We start from the raw sequence: 21,573 nt of genomic DNA on the forward strand, positions 1-21,573 counted from the left end.
TGTCAGCAGCAGAAAGAAATTGAAGAAAATCTTAGATTAAAGACTGGAACAAGTAAAAGTCCCAGAGGAGCTGAACCCCTACAGATACACAAAAGGTAAAAAAAAAAAAAAAAAAAAAAAAAAAAAAAAAAAAAAGTTTATACATTGCATCATTCTATATCTTCAGTCAGCCAGTGCCAGTGAAAGATTATAAAGATTATAAAAGAAAGATTATAAAAGATTTTTATGTCTGACACTAGCCAACTTGGTCTTTATCCATTCTCATTCAAACTCACAGGGAAAAAAAAGCCAGCAATGGAATAGGAAAAAAAATGTGGCTGGACGCACCACACTGAAAATAAAACATAAGAATATTGTCCATACAAAAGACACAAAAAATGACACCAAAACAGAAGGATCTGTGACTGAAGACCCAATATTCTGGGAGGAAAGGGAAGCAGTTAACCAAGTCTTCAATGACAGGGCACACTGTGACTGGAATTTGAAACAGGGAGAAACCACACATATTTCATGCATTTTACCAGGAAACCCAAAATTAACATTTCCCCAGACATCTCAGGTTTTGCATGAAACAAATTGCTCACTGCAATTCTCTATAGTAAGGTTTCTCTAGTAAGGACCATGCTTTAATATGCTCAGCAAGATGAAAACCCAAACCACTCCATGAAAGGAGTTTTGAAGCAATCTATTTATTTTCTTTTTCATTTTAATTGTGACATTGGTGCTCCATATCAGTTACTAGTATGAAGAACACAAATCTACACTCAGAACCTAAACCTTAAGCTTAAAAGATGCTGAAAAGAGAGGGAGTGTGAGAGAATTACTTGAGGCACTATAAAAGTGACAAAACTCCTGAATTTTTGAAGTTTCTATGTCCCTATTTTAATAAAGTTTCAGAACATTGAAATACTTGTCATAGAAATAAAATGCATATGAAGAAAATGTGTAAAGATAATGACTGTTTCTTATGGGTTTGGTACCTATTTCTCAAGCAAAAGTTTCAAATCACAGCTTTGCCTAGAGAGAGTTCTGCTACGTCCTAGGCTTTATCGTTCCAAAAGAGAATCTGATCTGCAAACATGGACAGGTATTTCTCACACAGCCCAGGGTGAAACAGATGTAGAGCATGACACAGAGCTTAAGGGCTGTCTCTGAGGCAAGAGGGTTGTGCTGACTGTGCTGATTGTGTCCCCAAACTCTTCTCCCTGCCATGGTCTTAGGAGTGGTGCTCATACACCTACCCTGGAACAAATGGGGGATGATCCCTAGAAGACCAAGGACCATGCAAAAGACATACAATTTTCTCTTTTTTATGCCATCAGCAAGATTTCAAGTGATAATGGTTTCCAAACCATTTCCAAAAATAGGTTCTTCCAAGAAAAGCAAGGCTGCTATTCTTTGGAATGTCCACATAGAAGAAATGGTAACAGAACATATTCATTACTTGGATACAAAGATCACTTCATTTAAAAAGAATATCAAATAGAAGTCCAAGATATTTATTTTTATTCCTTTTTGTTTCTTATTTTTATTTTACTTTATTAGGGAGCACTTGTTAATGGTATATTTATTTGTAGGAACATGATGAAACAAACAGAACTGCCCACTTTTGTGGTCATAGGAGTCTCCTGGGTTGCACAGGAGTATCTGCAGCATCAGCCATGCACAAGGTTTAACTACCCAACTGTCTCTCCTTCAAGTGAGTGGGGAGATTACGGGTAGCATGAGGGAAAATTAAAGCATAATTAAACAGTTTTCAGTGTTAAAACAGAATCAGCTAGAAACAAAGAGAGTCTTCAAGAGACTCTATTCAAGAGAGTATTCTACTGTGTCCAGTTCTGGGCCCCTCAGTTTAGGAAGGATATCAAGGTCTTGGACTGGGTCCAAAAGAGGGCAACCAGGCTAGTGAAGGGACTGGAGCACAGATCCTATGAGGAGAGGCTGAGGGAGCTGGGGTTGTTCAGCCTGGAGAAGAGGAGGCTCAGATGAGACCTCATCACTCTCTACAACTCCCTGAAAGGAAGGGGTAGCCGGGTGGACGTTGGTCTCTTTTCCCAGGCAACTCTCAGCAAGACAAGAGGGCAGGGTCTTAAGTTGTGCCAGGGGAGGTTTAGGTTGGATATTAGAAAGAATTTCTTTACCAAAAGGGTGATCAGACATTGGAATGGGCTGCCCAGGGACGTAGTGGATTCTCCATCCCTGGAGATATTTAAAAAGAGACTGGATGTGGCACTCAGTGCCATAGTCCAGAAACTGCAACGGTAGTTCAAGGGTTGGACTTGATGATCTCTGAGGTCCCTTCCAACCCAGCCAATTCTATGATTCTATGAAAACAAAAGTATTTCACTTCATTGAGCAACTTTTCCTGGCAAGAATCAAGTACCATAGCATGTACTTACGTTTCTGCCCATGCCTCACATATATAATGGTCATCACCAGTTAATGGTGGTGTCTTCGGTTTTGGTAGCCATTCATGGCATGGGCTATTCCTCTTCTTCATCCTGACATGTTCCAAACATTTCTGCAAAAATCCAATTGCATAAACCAAGTGACCAGCTAAATATTTCAGTTTGTCCAAGAGTTGTGTGCACATTAGCCAGAACCATTCCTACCAAATGAGCAGTGACCGTACAAAAGCAAACTATGTATTCTCCAGGGGCTCCACAAATTTACTTATAACACAGGATGATTAAAAAGGAGGAAACTACAATTCCAACAACAATAAGGTCAGCTTCTACTGCTTGTAGCACTGAGCTGCCTTTGCTATTTCCTGCCACAGGAACCAATTGCCAGTTGCTTGACACTGTTAACATTTCTGAGACACTTCATCAACCATGACTTGAGCTTTTTCCTGCACAGAACTTCAGAAAACAAGAAGGTTCTATTTTGCTCATCCAGGTTTGAAGATTTTTCAATGTCTCCATTATTCTGAAGCTAGTGAAGTATTCTTGATTTCCACTGTTACAGAGTTTTTAGGTGTAAACATTCCTTGTCTAAATACAGATGATGCTTTCATGCTGTCTGGATACTTCATTTGGAAGAAGACTTGGAATAAATACAAGAGGAACCAACTTTCTCCAAGCCACCATAAAGCAATTAAATTCTTCCAGAAAACCACAGAGAATGTTGGTGACATGCTAAATATTCAGTCTTCTTGGGGGAAAGAAAAAAAAAAAAAAAAAAAAAGGAGGAAAACAGGAAAACCTGAATGAAGAAACTAATTAGTATTCCATGAGTACATTGAACTCAAGCTGTTATCTTACCAGACAAGGTAAGTGCAAGGCCTTTTTTACTGAACAAGCTTGAAATACACCCTTATGTGAAGAGGTTGACGAAAACTTTCTGCAGCTTCTTTGTCTGCAAGCACATACGCCTGGTAATTCAAAAGGCTGGGAAAAAAGAGACACAGCAGAAACCTAGTATTTCAGGATGAGATAATGGTAACCTTCTGTGTCTCAAAACACCTCAAGCTAGAGGGAGAGCTACTCAAATGGGAAAGGTAACTTCCTTGCTACTGAAGCCAGTCAAAAAGCCACAGTCCATCCTAAACTCTGCCAGGTACAGCTCTCTCACCAAAAGAAAGCTGAACTTCCAGAAACTTCATACTTAGCACTCAAGAGATCTCTGTAAAAATCTAAACTTGGGTGTGAAATTCCTAAAGATTCAAGAAGGAAAAAAACATCTAAGTAAATACAGACTGATAACATGATTCCGCAGATGAATTTTGTAAGTCTTTCTGTTTCCCTACAAGTCATCTTTAAACATCTGACTTTTCACTATGGTTTCAAAAAGGAGGCTACCAAATCATTGCAAACCAACTCCAGGCAGAAGCAAAAATTCAAAATATGCTTCTGGTAAACATTATTATTACAACCAGGGCTGACTGATTGTTCAGCTTTATCTATTGCAAGCCAATTGTTAACTGGGAGGTCACACACAGCCAAAACAAACATCAGTGTTTTTTAGAAGTGGTGAGGTCAATAAACAGTGCTTTGTTGGTGTCTACAACTATTGCTTTAAACATCCTTTCAAGGCAGTAGATAAGATGAAATAATAACTTTAATTCGTGATGAGGAAATTACTGTTCAACTAGAGGCTGATTTTCACAAATAAAGATTTATCAGGTACAAAATGATCAGTGTCAAGAATGCCAGGGCGAACATCATTGTCTGGATTTTCTCACTATTTCCATGTGGGTTTTTTGTCTTGACTTTAAAAAGTAATGGATAGTGAGAAGTTTTGTGCTATGTATGTATTTTTTCATTTTAATAAAGTGGGGTAAATGAACATGGGGTCTAAACTGTGTTCCTCTTCCATGTAATCCTTGACTTTACAGTTGACAAATAATACATGAGAAGTTAAATCCTATACATTTAGACTGCTCTGTGAGCTGGGCTACAGCTAATGGTTTGGAAGTCTAAATCTTGGAAGTAAGTTTGAAATTTTTTAATTAATTGTTTTTTTCATATAGGGTTTGGTTAGGTTCATCACCTGAACACTTAAGTGAACAATCTGCCCTGCCTGTTAAACAATATATTCTGTAATTAATCTCTTTGAAATTGATGGAATTTCTTCCAGAAAATGAGATGAATCAGTAAGAGGAGAAATGGCAGATTACAGCTTTCCCCTAAATTTAACAAAATTGCATTTTCCCCTCATTCTTGACACCGTATTAAAGTTGCTTCTGTAATGCAGGAGTTGAATGGTTAAATTTTATTGTCTCCAACTGGATTAGCATTTTTATCCCTTTAATCCTCCCATTCATTTTGGTACCATCATTCTAAAATTTCAGATGATTTAATCCTGTAGGAGAGAGATTTACTTCATAATCCATGTCATGAAAGAAGGTAAAGAAGTCAAACAGTTGTGGGGTTTGGGCTCTTTAGGGTGTTCAACTGCATTTTGGGAAAAGTATGGTGAAATATATCATATGATTTTTATTCCTTAACAAGTGTCCAAAACCAATTATAAACAAGATAAACATTTTATTACATGGAATTGCTCAATGTGTTTTGAATTCTACTATTTTGCCAAATGATGCAAAAACACAGCTGATCCTCTCCATTAAATCTCAGACTCCTTTTTCCCTGCAAACACTTTGTGATTATCACAAAATTTTGTGATCATTAAATTTTCTGCATTTTTTTTTTCACCAGTACATCAAAATTAACCCTCACTCACCTTATAAAACCACTATCATCTTATAGTCTGATTACTTTAGGGGAGCTATATTCATGCATTATTCACCCATTTTAGACAATAGTGGGTTTCTTTCTTTATTTTTTTTCATATTAAACACATGCTACTTGTCTTTTAGAAGACAGCAGTGCTACTGACCTCATGGCTTTCACAGTCCACAGCCCAACCTTCTGCCCTTGTGGTCCATGAGCCCATGGTAAATCTTCCTACTAGAGGTTTCACCTGAAGCTTGGATGACAAACCTGTTTTTTGGTAGCACATTAGATGCCGTGAAGTTTAACTGCAGGTCTGCTGATGGGCATTTGGCAGCCACCACTTTCACAGGCTCAGGGACCTTCATGTGACACCAGAAGTTCTGCTCCCAAGGGTGGGCACCATCCTCCCTCTGGCACAGGTGACCAAATTCATCTGGAGGTGTGGAGACAGGAGACTTATTATGGGGAGGAGAGGACTATGCATAGAAAACTTGCTGAACCTTCCAACATGACCACATTATTCTAACTTTCCATTCTAAGTGAATGATTTGCCTCTTTTCTGAAAGGATGGAGAAAACTGGAGCAAGCGCCAGAGAATCCAAAATTAGCACAAGTTGCCAAATTCTAATCTCTGGTTCTACATGGTTACATATTTTGCTAAGTAAATGCAACTTAAAACATGAAACAATAAGTGTTGTAACACCAATTCTTCACAGTTCTCTGGATACAGTATTTATGTGCCTGATGACATAAAAGCCAGAGAAAGGGGGGCATTACTCCACAGTCAAAGAGACTTCTCTTGAAAACATGATGGATTTTTCTCCTCTCCTCTATTGGCTCTAGCTACAACATGAATTCCATAAATGTTGCTCATTAGCACTTGAATGTATATCTGGTATAATATGGTAAAGAAATCAGGTCTCCATGAGTCTTTCTGGGAAATATTTCAATGAATGAAAGCAGGAGCATTTGGTCAGTCATCTAGAAGTAGCTGAGATCTGCATAGACAATTTGGGCTGGTGAATAATTCCAAACTAATTTAGTTTGGTTTTAAAAAAATCCATTTATGCATGAGTCCCTAAAAAAGAGATAGGGAGGTCACTGTATTGTTCTGTCATGCCTTTGACCCACCTTTAATATTACTTGGAATGATTTTCAGGTGACTTTAATTGGTTTTCAAGTAGAAGATAGGACTTTATATACACACATATATATATATCTATGCCATAAAATGGAAAGAAGCAGCCAACTGACTGCGTCAAGCAATGTAGATTTATACACCACCAGGATCAGTGTTTGAATGGGAAGAAGAGTCCAAAACACTCAGATCTCCCTGTCCCAGCAGTACAGCTGCACCTACAAACACAAAACAGTGCACAGATTCCTTGATTTCACCTGGCAGCACCCTTGGAAAGCCAGGAGAAGGCATGAAGGACACCCTCCAGGGCTCTCAGGCACAGGCACATGTGCCATTGGTGTTGCATATTGAATTAAAAACTGTATGGTCTGAGAGAAATCTGGGATCTGTAGCTGCCTACGGAGATGCCCGTAGCCACTGCTGCTCTTCCTGATCCCAGCACCACAACTGGGTCTTGTCTGAGAAAAGGAACTGAAGATCCCCCTTGCTATATTCTACCTAAACTGATGGCTGATTCTGGAAACCTGCATTGAAACTGGAGTAAGGAAGGAAAAGCTGCGATCCCCTAACAGCTGCAATTGGCAAGGATCTCTGGTTTTATGCCCCTGGATGGTACAAGCCACAAACGCTGTGCAGCGGCATTTGTTCAGCCCTGACTCATAGCCAGATGAATGCCATGGAATGAATCACCAGGAGTGCTTTCCGCAGTACCTAACAAGGTAACTCATCCAAATATTGATCAGGCCCAAGTCCCTCTTGTTTTTGATATCTGACATGCCATAAGATGCCATACAGCAGTGAAATTATGAGTTTTGGAAAGGGGGCCTATCCTGAGCAACTAGGATGGGAAAACTTTGGTGAATGCATCCTTTGTCAGTAGGAGCTGCCTTCTGCCTGCCATTGGGCTATAAAAATGATAAGAATGCTGCTGAAATACAAGGGAAATATCAACTTACTAACTTAATAACAGAGAACTTTAAGGCAAATTAACACCATCACTTTATGAAACATCTCATTCTGTTCAGTCCACTGCTGCAGATGGTCATTAAGCCAAGCACTGTAGTAAAATCATTTTAATCCATAACGGTTGAAAGGACAAACATTAAGCAAAGGACAATCACAAATTAGCATTCAGGACATCAGTTAAATATTGCAGGTGTTGAAGTAAGATAGTTCCTCCCTGCATAAGTGCCTGGAAAAGCATTTTTCTTCCCCTTTCCCCTCGGATGTTGGATGCTACATGCCTGAGCATTGGGCAGGTAACACCACCTCTGGTGCTCATGGACACTGAGGCTCTGCTTGGCCTCAGGGTGGCTGGGCTGACAGTCCTTGGGCTTTTGGTCTGCTAATGGCTGCCTCAGCGTTACAGGGAATGGACAGGACCCTCCTGTCCTTCACTCTGCCCAGCATGCATCCAGCCTGGGGGGGGGCAGGCCATAACCCTAACCAGGGCCAAGTCCATGTCGTAGGGCCAAGGCCAGAGCCCAGCCCAGGCCCAAAGTCAGACCCAAGGCCAGTGACAGTGACAGTGACAGTGATAGGGATAGGGATAGGGATAGGGACAGGGACAGGGACAGACCCAGACCCAGACCCAGACCCAGACCCAGACCCAGACCCAGACCCAGACCCAGACCCCACCCCTCTGCTTCACACGCCCCGCCCACCCCAGAAGACCCCGCCCACATCACAGACCCCGCCCATTCATAGACCCCGCCCATTCATAGACCCCGCCCACAGCACAGCCCCCGCCCCTCATCACAGCCCCCGCCCCCTCCTGACTTCTTCCTTCCTGCGCAGGCGCACTGCGTGCCGGAGTTAACTGCCCCCTCGCGGCCCCTCCCAGCCCTCCCCAAAGATGGTGGTCGGGCGCCGGCGGGCGAGGCGGTGGGGAGCGCGGAGCCGGCGAGGGGAGGGTGGCGGTGGCCGCAGTAGCGGCGGCCGCGGGAGACAGTGACAAGTGCGGGGAAGGGAAGGAAAGGCGGCGGCGGAGCGGCGGCAGCCGAAGCGCAGGTACCTCGAGTGGGCGGGTAAAGGGGTGGGGGAAGCGGCCGGAGCGGCACCGCCCCTCCCCGAGCTGCGCCATCGGGAACTCCCCTCCGCTCCCCGCCCTGGTGCCGTTGCCCGCCGTTGGCGGAGACCGAACCGTTAGCCGGGAGAGCCGGCGGGGCCATGGCGGTGAGTAGGTGCGATGGCAAACCACCCCCTTCCCCTCAGCAGGGCCGGGGAGGGGGCTGCGAGGGGCCGGGGGGCAGATCCTCGCTACCTGCCCCCGGTGCCGGGCGCGGTGGGGGCCGCCGGCCCTTGAGGAGACGGCGTTGCCTGCGCCTCTCCCCTCTCCTGCCCGAGGGGGGGCCGGGGAGCCGGCGCCTCCAGCCGGAGCCCCGCTGAAGAAACTTTCTGTCTTCCTTCCCGGGCTTCCTTCTCCGCCGCTCGGAGGTGCCTCTCCCGGCCGGAGCGGGAAGATCCTCCCTCCTGTCAGCGGCGGGCAGCGGGGCTCCCCGGGCAGGGCTGCTGCGCGGCGGCCGCGGAAGGAGGGAGGTTGTTCGGGGAGGAGAAGCAGTTGCGAAGCGTCTGAACCAGAACAGCTGAGCCCCTGTGACAGGAGGGGAGGAGAAGGAAGTGGTGGCTTTCAACACCTCTGTCTTTCTCTTGTTGTTCTCCTAAGCCGTCAAGATTCCCTCGGAACTCCGAGCTGAAGGGACTGAGTCTGGTTTTAGATATAAAAATCTTCCCGAAATCACTACAATCATCTTGCCGAGTGCTAGCTGAGGCATTTTTTCAGCTACATTCATGCCCGATTCCTCATTTCCCGAGAATTACCCAAGGCTGGTGTTAACCTAAACAGAAACTTTTAGTTGCTTCCAGGCAACTAGAAAGTGAAACCAACTAGAAGCAAAATTGAAACTTTTCAGCTGATTTTTATTGTGCGGAGTAAAGAAAACAAGCGGTAGGAATAAGACCAAATACGTTGGGTAGGAGCAAATAGTACTTTATGAGTGGCATCCTATGACATGGTAGTAATTTCCTTAATCTTGTTAAAGGCAATTATTGTGAAGTGTTATTCCAGAGCATCTCGCAGCATGAGGTAATTTCTGTGAAATGTTCTTGCCTTTTAGAATTTAAGTGAGTGTTTGGTGGAATACATATCTCGTTATAAATGTCTTAAAATTTCACGAAGGCTTCAAATCTCTTAGATTTTTTGCTGCCAAGTATGTGGTAGCTTCTGTCTTAGAGGCTCTAGGTCCCAGTCCTGCTAAGCTTTAAGCTTAAAAGAAGCTATTTTGTTGTTATGGTAATGGGTAACTTTGTGCCGCATGGAAATTTAACTGTAGCCATGACATGAATCTGCATCCAGATATGTGTTTAATCTATGTGGTGAAGTAGTGAGCAGCAACTCAACAGGGCTTAAAATTCAAATAGTACAGTCAGTTGCATTTTTTCTGCTTTTTTTAAACAAGAAAATGGTGTAATAATTAATGAAATATAATCACATGATGAATGGAAAAGTAGCAAGCTTTCAAGGAGGCTGTGCATGTATGTGAAAGTTGGAAATAGCTGAGTATGTAGGACTCAATGTTGCAAATTGGTTAGAGTTTTAATAGCTGGTGTGACTGCTCAGCATTGGAGAACAGGAAGGATGCTGATCAAGTTTGGAAACATGGCATCTACTTCTAGATTCACTCTCTCTCTTTTGACACACAGAGATTGAATCTGGGACTTGTTTTGGCAAACTACACCAGAATGTTTTTTCTGGTGACTTGGTAAGGAGGTGTGAGGGGGAATGAGAAATTGACATGCTGAATCACTAATATTTGGCCATCAGAAACTGATTTTTGGCAAGTGAAACATTAGTTAAAAGAGATGCAGATCCTTGTCCTCAGGATGGCCAGGACTCTAATCAGTTGCTTAGGTCACTTGGTCAGGAAGAGAGCTGGCTGACTACTGTAGATGATAATATTAAAACAGACTTAGGTGAGTGTCTCAGTTTCTTCAGATTAGATCTCGGGAGGCTTTTTCTCCCAAGGTGTATGAGTTACATGAGGCTCAGGTCATTACACACAACACTTGGGTATCTGATTTTAATACATTATTTAATACATTTAATACATTAGTGGCATTTCTGTGTTTTTCAAATTGGAGTTTCTCCTCCTTTGTGAACTTAAAATTCAAAAGCTTTTCATTTTTAAAGGCAATAAATGTAATGGAATTTTAGAAATTTGAATTGATTCATTTGCTTTGGGCTGCAAGTCCTGTGGATCTTGGGATGCTTTTGTTTGTTATTCTTTGCATTCTGGCAATTTAATTTTACTTGAATTTGGACCTACATCAGCTAACTCAGTGTTATGCTGATGATCATTTTGGCTCAAAATGTCTCAAAGAGCTCCTTCATAATTGTTATTGCAACTTTAACTACTTAGCTGAACATGCTTCTCCAAGTGCTGTGGGGAAGCAAAACTCTTTAAAGTCTGACTTCAGGAGAGGTATAACTTTTCATCATTGTCAGTACTTTCCCTTAAAGGGTTTTAACTTCTAAATGCTGATTTACCTTGTCAGGTCTCTTCTGAAATACTGTGTGGTGTTGTAAATGTGTTCGTACTGAATGCTTCTAAGGTATTAATTAAGTGCTGGTGTTGTGATTGTCTGTTGATACCTCTGTCAAAAGGGCAAATTCAATAACCTAGCCCAGTCTCCATTTTTGGTGAGTGGGGTAAACTGGCAAGGGTACAGTCTGGGTCATTCCCAGACAGATACTAAAGAAGACAATTTTTGTGAGGCTGCAGGCCCACTTCCCAGACAGCGTTGTTGTCTGCAGATATTGATGTTTGTTATCTGTGCCTCCTGGAACTTGAGGAATTCTTATTTTCCTCCAGCAACTCTGCCTTTTTTTTCTTTTCTGACCTCCAGCTTCTAATTGTGATGGGATTTCTAGTTCAATCTCTGCTAAAATGTCTTCAAGTAACATTTTGTGTTTCACTGATGCATTTCTGTGATCTTAAATAAATATGAATTGAATTCTCTCTGTCTGTCAATAACCCTTCTATATTTTATCATCTGTTTCTTCAGTGATGTTGGCTTGGGGAAATTCCCAGGCAATCTGTAGCAAAATTCAACTTGGTTGCAGTTAATAGTGCACAAGTTGAATTGTGAGCCATTGCTTTTCCTGTAGGACCAGATCTAGTAAAAATAGATTCAACTTGAACTGTCAACTCTTCAGCTTGACTAAAAGATACTGTTTGTATCTCAGGAAAACGATAATAGTTTGGAATGAGAACATTGCTGCTTTTTCTGTTCAGCAAACACAAACAATGTTTATTTTGCTCGTGGGGCCAATGTTTCCTGAGCTACAGAAATGACCATTTTTTTGCCATATACAGTAAACTTTGAGCCTTCTTAATGCTGATCTTCACTGGATGCCAGCAGAAAAACATTATTAATTTTTTTCTTAAACTTGTATATCCATAAAGCTTAGTGGTTTTGTTTATGTCAAGTAATATTTTGAATTGCTATCCTGGTGTCTGTATTTTATAGGACTGATGGGACAGAAGGAAATTTATGAAGTGTCTGTAACAGTAGGTTTTCATCTTTAATTGTTCCAATTAATACACACTGAGTTTCAGATAGAGCAAATATTTTTAAAGTTATTATTGTTGTTCTGTCTGCCCCCTGCCCTGAGATCTGGTCCTGTTCCAACTGCTTGCATACTCTTAAGCCAGTAACCATTGAAAACTGTTGGACTTTTGCTAAGCTGCCATGGATTAATATAACAAAACATAAATGGAAATAGAATTTGCTATGCCCTTTTTGTCAATAATTAAATAGACTTTTTAGATGTTGTTTTCATGCTGGACTCGTCTTTGTAACGAGACCTCTTTTTAAACTTACCTGCTAAGTCATGCAGGCTTTCTTCAGTGTATTAATAATTTGTTTTGGTTAGCATACCTCCTGCAGAAACTGTCAGTCTTCATTTTGATGGCACAGCTATGTAGAGGACTGTTGTTCCTACTCTTCTAAGATGCATTGGTTTAGAATGCTTTTCTGTTTTCAGCTGTGATACTTCAGGAGTGGAATACCCTTGCATTTCCCATAACTTTTATTAAAACTTCTAACACCGTATTCATTGATTGTGTCTTCACAACACCTCTCAAAATGAGTTAGATTTTACATGCTTTGCTCTCTTTGTGTTCCTGGCTCCAAATTAACTTTCACCATTTATGTCTAGGCAAGAACATGTTTGCTGCAGACTCATTAGACCTTCCTGTGTAGACCTTCCAGTTTGCTTAACTGAATTTATATTTTTGTCTCCCTGTAAGCTTTTGCTTTTTCAGGGTGCCTGGACCCCCTTCTGGTCTTACTGTTTCTCAGTCAAACCATCATGAAGAGTTAGCACTGCTACCCTCTCTTTCACTGTAGTATCTTGGGCACCAAACACCATTCCAACAGCAGCTAGCAGAAGTTAAATAGGTGTGTTCAGTATGCCTGTACTGTACTTTCTCCCTGACTTGGCTGCCAGAATTGTTCTGAAGCATTTAGGACAGTTGAAAAAATATGCTGCAAAACCTTTTCATTTACAGGCAACAGAAAATGTTGTACCTTGTTATATGTTTAGTTACTTCAGGCATAAAGCATTGTCAAAAATGCAAACTTCTGGTTTTTATTCCCAGTTTAACCAGTAGACCTAATTTTTATAATCTCTTGGTAAGAGAGACACACAGCTCTTTCTAAGATGAGATAAATGTATTCTGCTTTCCAGAAGCACTAAAATAAGTCCTACTTCCTGGCAACATCATGTGGAGTTCTATAATACAGTGTCAAAAACTGTTTCAAAGCTATGAAATCTTAAAAAATTGAACCAGTGTTCTCCATGATTTAAAAAAAACCCAAACAACTATTTATCAAAGTCTGGGAAATTGTCCACAGGGAAAGCAAAAAGGTCGAAAAGGATAGTAACTCGATTCAGTAACTGCGAGTAAAGAGGAATATGTGGCTCACAAATGTTAACTTTACCTGCTGCATAACTGACCTTTTTGAATTTGCTGCTGGGTTTTTTGTTTGGTTGGGTTTTTTTGTTTGTTTTTGTACATTGGTTGCATTTAAATCTGTGGAGCTTAGCTCTTAGTGTCTTTTGAGCTTGAATTACTTGAGGTAAAAATTAACTTATACCCAGAACCTAACTGCTACCTGCAATATAAGTTAAAAACCCTCTACAGTTCCCAAGTGTAAATACCTGCTTGTAAATCCTCTTGAGTTTCTCCAGTGTACATATCCACTGCCTGTGGTAAACAAAGCCCAAGCTCTACTTACACAAGATCCTGCAAGCATGAGCTGCTGCCAAGCTGCTGTTTTATTTCCCTTCACTAATGTAGTATATGTAATACCATATCTTACTCCTTTGATTACAAAATAAATCCTTCTTATCTAGCTTCTAGTTTTCAGACTGCAGATGTTTGTTGTTCAGTTAGCTTTTCCTTTGACTCAAGGAATTGTATCTACCAGATGACTTGCTGGAAGGAAACTGAGACATAGGCAACAGAATATCAAGCAGATTAGTTTTACTTTGGGACAGAGAAGCACATTTTAGATGGTGGTACCAAATAAAGTAGAACTGATGTGCAAAAAGTGCACTGTAGCAAAAATTGAATGGATAAGAAGGTCCAATGCAAAACCTTTGATTTGCAGTGTCTTGGCAATGAGAAAGAACCATGACTCCAACTATCCATTAGTATTTCAGTAGATGTATTGATAGCCTGTTAGGGGACTTTCTACAATAAGAATGAGTATCATAAGCCCCAAGAGTTACTATGCCTCTGCAGATCCCAAAGAATATATAAAAACATATAAATAGGGAACATCAGACTTCAAGAAAACTGTTTCTGACCTGGTTAGTCTAGTATAAAGGTCGTTGAAAATGTTGACACAAAGTACTAAGAAATACTGAAATAGATACTGGCACAGGTTACCTAGAGAAGTTGTGGCTTCCCCCTCCACGGAAGTGTCCAAGGCCAGATTGGCTGGGACCTTGGACAACCTGAACTAGTGGGAGGTGTCCCTGCCTGTGGCAGGGGTTTTTAACTTGGTGATCTTTAAGGTCCCTTCCCTAGCCATTCTATCAAATGGGCACCAAAAGAAGCTGCAGAGGTGAGTAGTGACTTTTGACAATGATCAGTCTTAGATGCAGCTGAAATGTAATTTGTTCTCATTTATGGAGTCTTGCTTATAACTTGACTGCTCACATATAACAATTAGGATATACACACATTCCACTTGAAAGCTTTTCAATGGTGAGGGTAGATGACCATAATGCAAGTAATACATCTTAAGAGTACTCAAACCATGTGGACCACGGCAATACAGCTCCAAGCAGACAAATTTATGATTTTGTGTCTTTATTCTTGTTAATGAATTGACAGGTATTTAATGTTGTATCTTTATATGTAGAAAAGGAAAGTAAGAGCAGCTTTGTCCTCTTGACACGATTGGGCCATCAACTAGTTGGTCTCAGTGTTTCAGCTGCCTAGAACTTATGTTGGAGGATGGGGTAGAGAAGGGAGTGCTGGTATTGTCTGAGAAACCTGAGAAACACAGACTCTGCCACTGGAGAACCTTTGCACAAGTAGAACATTTAGTTTTCATGAGTTGCATTCAGCTTGAGATACTATTTGACTTACCCTATTTTAATTTTTATATATATATATATGGTATGCAAGTAGCTGCTCCAGTACCATTGTGACTAAGTTCTGTTTCTATTAATGAAGTGGAGCACCTGCCAGGGTGACTGTCTCTTGACCTTGTTTACTATTGAGGTTTGTAGCTTCGTGAATGCTATGCATGATGATGGAAGAAGCAGTTCCTCTCTGCTTATTCCTGTGCTTGGCAGTCATTTATTTTCATAAGTGAGATGAATCGGGCAACTGTTTTATGTTAAAACTCACCAATTCTGTAAAATTAATTTTAAACTACATCTGCCCTCCAGTTTAATCTACTGTGCTGTTGACCAGTTGCCTTGTAGTGGTGCAAGTGGGAGCTTGTAGTACAATTTAGCAAAGCTGACTTCTAGCAGCTGAAAGTCTTGCTAAAACAACATCTTTCAGATGTGTTTCTGAGGCCTCAAAACACCACTTTTTTGGGGTGGATTTCTACTCTTGGGAAGTAGTTTCCATATGCCTGTTTTGACATGTCATGTTCTGTGCTGATCCTTATGGTAGCGAAGACCTAAATGCTTTCCAGAAAGAATCAGTACAGAGACATTTCAAAGCCTGTTAGATTGTAGTTCCATTGATCCTCTATCATCTTGCATTTGGATAGCACAGCTATTAGTTTTCAGAATGAGCAGGAAAAAGCTGTTTCGTAAGAGTTCTTTAAAAACTGCTCAGTCTGCTTGAATCATGGGCTCCTTGGAGCTCTAGCACTGGCAGCTGTCTCTGCAATAAATTTCTCTCTCTGACCAGTTCTATTGCATGAATAAAAAATATATCCATGTTTTTAGTTTGCCTCAAAGGAATCATATGAAAAATTATTTTGAAAATTTGTCCTCTCCTCTCATAGCTACCGAAAAGGGGGAGTCAGTAACAAATGAGGAAGTAGCTTGATTCTTGGCATTGAATTTGCTTGTTTTCTGAAAAACTAAGCATGTTATTAAACAGAAATGAAGGGAAGAGTAACGGCTGGATGGGAAGGGCCAAGTTGTTTTTGAACCCATGTGATTTTCAGAAAATAAACTGAAGGAAATCCAGCCTTGGCAGAAGCTTAGAAGAATCTAATTTAGCTGGTATAAAAGTAAAACTAGGAAGGTTTAAGGGAAGTTCTTCAGAGTAGCAAAACAAAACAGCCCCATAGTTTAGATCCATGTAGGATAAATAAAATGGAATTGCACTGGAGATCTTTATAAGTAGTGGGAAAAAAATACACTATGCAATTCACTCTCCTCATTTCTTTTTGAGGATGCTTCCCAAGAGTATCTAAAAGGAAGTTTTTCCTGTAAGACAAAGGAGGCTGCAGTGTAGATCCCACTGTGTAACAGTGAATCAGATTAATGTACCTGCTAAAGACTGGGTGTAAGTTTGCACTCAGGTGCTGACAGTTTACTGATTGATTTCAAAAGGTACACTATCAAATTAGTAGTAAAATGAAAAGATTAATTCTATTTTGTGATATGCTTGCACTTCCTAGAAGTTACAGAACCAGTTTAGGCTTCTTTGCTTTGAAGGTGTAAGAGGGAGAGGCAAATAGTTGGAAAGCATTGAATTCTTTTTATGCAACGACTTCAGGTTATATGTACTTCATCCAGATAATGACTGTGGATGGTTTTGTTTGGCTTTTATTTTTTAAATGACTCTGATAATAGTAACAATTAAAACCTGTATATGGTGTTTTCAGATAGCCTCCATTGCTCTGGTCTGGTTATGTACAGTTAAGCACTTAACAGTTGTGCTGGACAAGATGAGGTGGGAAGTGTCCATGAACATATTGTGCCTTTCTGGATGACTGGTTTATCAGTGTCAGGTTCTCTCTGTGTAGTTTTCACCTTCAAAAATTCAGTTTTCTACATCAGCAACTAATACAAGCTTAGTCTCTTTGGCTCAGATTCAAAAAACTGTGGGCTCATAAAGACAGATGCATGAAATTTGAACAGCTGGAGTATTTCCAGTTATCTACTATGCATCCTTGTATATGCATGTATATATATATATAACATATATAACATACATATATGTTATAGTACCCATGACATCAATGCATCAACTGCATTTCAAAGTACTCTTAAATCATTGTGTTTCACAACCTGGAGTATGAAGGTAACCTGGAGTTAGTAGGGCTTAATAAATTCATTTAACTCTTGCTATGCTAAGGTTTGCCTCAGTGTGGCTTGGCCATTCTTGCTTTGAGAAGAACAGGCAGGAACTTTTGGGAGTGAGTTAGACCCAATACCTGTTTTGGCTGTTCAAGTGCAACTTGCATTTGCTCATCAATTGCTATTTTCTTTTTTAATAGCATGGAGTTAATTTTTACAGCTTTTAGTACTTGCTTCCCAGTGGTAAGATAGTGTGAACAGTGTGTCATATTTCACACAGTTCTTTGAGAATTGTGTTTAATGAGTGTCTGTGAGCTACAGTTGAAGTATTACCATATTTACAGTAGAGTTTCTACATTGTTTCTTCCTGTAGGGGGTTCCAATGATTATTAAAACATTGAGCTTATCTTCATTTGTAACTATTTTGGTTTGCAGTTTCTAGTGTATGTCAGACTTTGACTTTCTTGGTTTACTTAATGAAACGATTTTTTATAATTTTCCTGTGTTGTCTACCTGCAACTTCAGTGTTATGAACAACAGGACTGAAGGGAGTAGCCATTTCAGCTTCACTTTACTTCAGAGGTGATTCTGTGAGAGGTATTCCACAGAGCACCTTCCTTCTGACAAAGGAATCACTTCTCTGTTCTACTGGAAAATATTTCCTTTCTTTTTATTTTAGGAAATACTTTTCTAAAACAGGAGAAATATTTTATGAAGCACAAAGTGCATCTGTTAAATACATTGAATACATTACATATTAATTGAAATTAGTTCAGAACTGGAAAAAAAAAGCCAGAGTGCTGTAATTGCCACATCCAAAACTGCATGACTGACAATATGGTGAATGGAAAGGGGGAAAAATATTAAAATTATTCTGCTCAATTTCAATTCCTAAAAAACCCCACAAAACTCTTCAGCATTATAACTTTATAATAAAGTTATGTATCTCTGGGTAATTATCTATTAATATATTTCTATACCACCTAAATCACTGTATCTGAGGTTTTTCCAGTAGTGCATTAAGTGACATGACTAACATCTGCTGCTTATGCTTTTTTCTTTCCTGTTAACCCTAGGGATGTTGGTGTATTTTGTTTCTATAATTTTTCTCATTCTCGTGTACTTCTATGCCTTGGACACAATATTTTTTCCACTCTTATTGGATAACTTCTGAACTTGATGGTCAATTTGACAGACTGGAAGAAATCGCGATAGTAACTTTAACAAATCTCAAATTGGCAGGCAGAACAGATCTTTTAAGGACTGTAGGAAATAGTAAAGAATAAATTTATCTCCCAGCAGGCATAAAAGATTGAACATGGTGAGCACATATAAACACCTCAGTCACAGAAGAAATTTAAATAGTAACTTGCGTCTTCTTTTAAAGAAGCCACTCAGATGTGAGGCTCTAATCTAAATAAAAAAGTGTTGTTATTTCAGCTGTTTGAAAGATATTTATTTTTAAAATACACCTGCTGTCTTCATGCTGGAGAAGGCAAAATCAAAGCATTTCATGCATTAGAATTGGGCAATGGTTTTATGGTCTTTTTAGTTCTGTAAGTTCATTCCTTGGTCTTTGGTAAACCCTAGGTAGTGTTGTTTCCTGTTCAGAGCAGCTTTTCCTTCTTACTGTAAGTTTTCTGAACCTGAGGATGAGCTTTGCCTGTGGTTCCTGGAGAAGTGCAGCTGCAGGAGAACCTGGGAGAAGGAGGAATGCACACCTGCTCTGCTTTACTGAGCCCAGTGGGAAAATGCACCTTATGGCAACCTTGAATTGGCAGCCATAATGTGATACAGGGTGAAACTTGTGTGAAACTGCAGTCATGACAAAGAAATCAAGGAATAGCCCTTTATTGTCACTTCTCATGTAATGATAGCAATGTGCCATTTGGAAACATTTGGTATTAAATTCACTGAATCCATTCCCTATGCTGTGCTTTGTTGTGTTAGGCACTTTTGTCTTATCCCTGCTTAAACTTCTGTCCTCATGTTGTATAGAACTTATGGTCCTGTGAACAGCCCAGAAATACGTCTGTATCTGATGGTTACCAGATTTGACAGAATTGGGATATGAAAGGGTTGCTTAAAATATTGTCATAACAAGTAGGTAGGTAGAAGAGAAGCCCTCTAGCAGCAATGCAAATGTGGAGTGTGACCTTAAGTCTTCCAGTTGTGAGAAAAAGTTAATTGTATTTTGTATCAAACTCAATAACCAGAAAAGTGAATGGCAAGGAAAAAAGCCCTCCCTTTTTTGGTTGGTTTTTTTTTGGTACACAACATTGCTATTAGCTATCACTACATTTATCATAGTAGCACCTACAGCCCCACCAAAATGGAAAGCCTGTTTGTGTTCTGTGTGTAATTCAAAAGTATAGCTTTTTTCCTTAACCCTTAATTGAAAAGTATAACTTCCACATTCATAATTATGCTCTAATGCAGCTTTCCTGTTGTTGGGAGAAAGGCCAGAATATAAAGTGATTCTGCTATGGACAATGCTATGGGTATGACTTCCAAAATTTGAACCTTAAGTTTGTGAGTTTCAGTTTTGATTAGAACTGTCACTGTAACTTTGAAATCCTGAATGAAGAATCTGACAACTTGGAAGAGCCTGGGAGACAAATTACTGTCCCCTCTCTGGGTTCCAATCTGATGAAAACCATTTAACTTTGGCATTACATGCCATATATTGATTGACTAGCACTCCGGAATTCATAGAAGAGTTCTGCTCAGAAGTGGCTTTTGGAAGTTGCCTTCTTCAGCCCGTTGTCAGGACCTTGAATGTTCAGGTTCTAAATTTCTTCAGCAGTGATCTCTGAAGATTTTTTACCATAACCACCAATATATGTAATTTTTCTTATTATATGCATATTGATATTCTATTAGTATAGTATGTACAGTATTAAGCATACACACAAAAAAGAAAGGATGAGATGAAGATGAAAATCACAATTTTAAAGTATTTATCACAATTTATGTATATAAAGTATCTGTAATTTTTTTATTATATGCATATTGATCTTCTATTAGTATAGTATTTACAGTATTAAGCATACACACAAAAAAGAAAGGATAAGATGAAGATGAAAGTCACAATTCTAAAGCATTTTCTTCCCATACTCCAAAGGGTATGCCATGCACCCCATTTTGAAGACCACTGATCCACAGGATTGAGATTTTTTGCAGCCTTTCATCGAAATCTATGCCAGTGCTCCCTCATTCTCATTGTGAAGATTTCTTTTTTTTTTTCCCCTTATGATCATAGAGAATGTCCAGTGGTGCAGCATGTATCCATCACTTCTTGTACTTCTGCTCCATGCCTTCAAGAAAAGTTTGATTTAAGATTCTTGACAAGCATCCTTCATATAATGGGATCTGGCCAATAGATGATGCTCTGGCTACTCCAGTGTTTCTGGCTTCTTGTCTTTCATGGGCCTAAGTCCAGTAAAGGTCTTTGTGAAGCCATCTCTCTCAAACTGGGGAGGAGGGGATGGCTGCAAAGAGCAGAACTGGGGAGTAATCACCTTCATCAGCCCATTGCCTGTACTCTGCTAATACAGCCTGGTATGCTGTTAGCATTTGTTGCTGTGAGGACATTGCTGCTGACTCAGGTCATTTTACCTTGGTGATCCAGCTGACTTGATGTTGATGTGTTTTTCAGAGACTATCGTTAAGATCAGCTCTTGGAGATGGAAACACTGATCCTTTGCATGTGCAGAGGAAATGCACTGCCTGGTGATCTCAGCCTTGCAGTGTTCCTTAACCCTTAATGAACAAATGACAGAGGAGAAAAGTAGAGTTGTGTATGTCTTTAGAACATAAGAAAACTGTTTTTCAGGAACATTAAAGGACTAAAGCTGAAGTGATTTAAGGGCTGAGTTAAAGTATCATAGAATGGTTTGAGTTGGAAGGGACCTTGAAGATCACCTAGTTCCAACCCCACTGTGTGGACAGGGACACCTCCTGCTGGACCAGGTTGCTCAAAGCCCCATCCAACCTGGCCTTGAACCCTGCCAGGGAGGGGGCAGCCACAACTTCTTCGGGCAACCTGTGCCAGTGTCTCACCACCCTCAAAAGAAATAATTTCTTCCGAATGTCTAACCCAAATCTCCTCTCTTCAAGTTTGAAACAATTTCCCCCTGTCCTCTTGCTATACACCTGTGTAAAAAGAGACACATCAACTTTCTTGTAGGCCACCTTCAGATATTGGAAAGTTGCTGTTAAGGTCACCTCGGAGCCTCCTCTTCTCCAGGCTGAACAACCCCAACTTCTTTAGGCTGTCTGCTCCAGCCTTCTGATCATTTTAGTAGCTCTCTTCTGAACATGTTCCAGGAGCTCCATGTCCTTATGTTGGGGACTCCAGAACTGGACACAGTACTCCAGGTGGGGTCTCACAAGGGCAGAGAATAGGGGGAGAATCACCTCCCTTGACTGTCTGTGCTGCCTTTGATGCAGCCCAGGACCCAGTTGGCTTT

At 40.4% G+C, this 21,573-nt stretch overlaps 1 protein-coding gene across 6 annotated transcripts in view; it reads left to right on the top strand.

Moving 5' to 3' along the window:
• Positions 1-8,160: 8,160 nt before the first annotated feature.
• Positions 8,161-21,573, top strand: part of FNDC3A (fibronectin type III domain containing 3A) — a 122,670-nt gene continuing 109,257 nt past the window's right edge. For 2 of the 6 annotated variants that reach the window (XM_030469003.1, XM_030468984.1), the window contains exon 1: positions 8,405-8,487. The gene's annotated coding sequence lies outside the window, so the exon portion shown is untranslated. Of the gene's footprint in view, positions 8,323-8,404; positions 8,496-21,573 lie in introns of those variants that run through there. The other 4 variants (XM_030469016.1, XM_030468993.1, XM_030469010.1 and 1 more) reach the window with 4 other exon arrangements.

Source organism: Calypte anna, chromosome 1 (assembly GCF_003957555.1).
Source record: "Calypte anna isolate BGI_N300 chromosome 1, bCalAnn1_v1.p, whole genome shotgun sequence".
In the NCBI taxonomy this organism is placed as follows: Eukaryota; Metazoa; Chordata; class Aves; order Apodiformes; family Trochilidae; genus Calypte; species Calypte anna.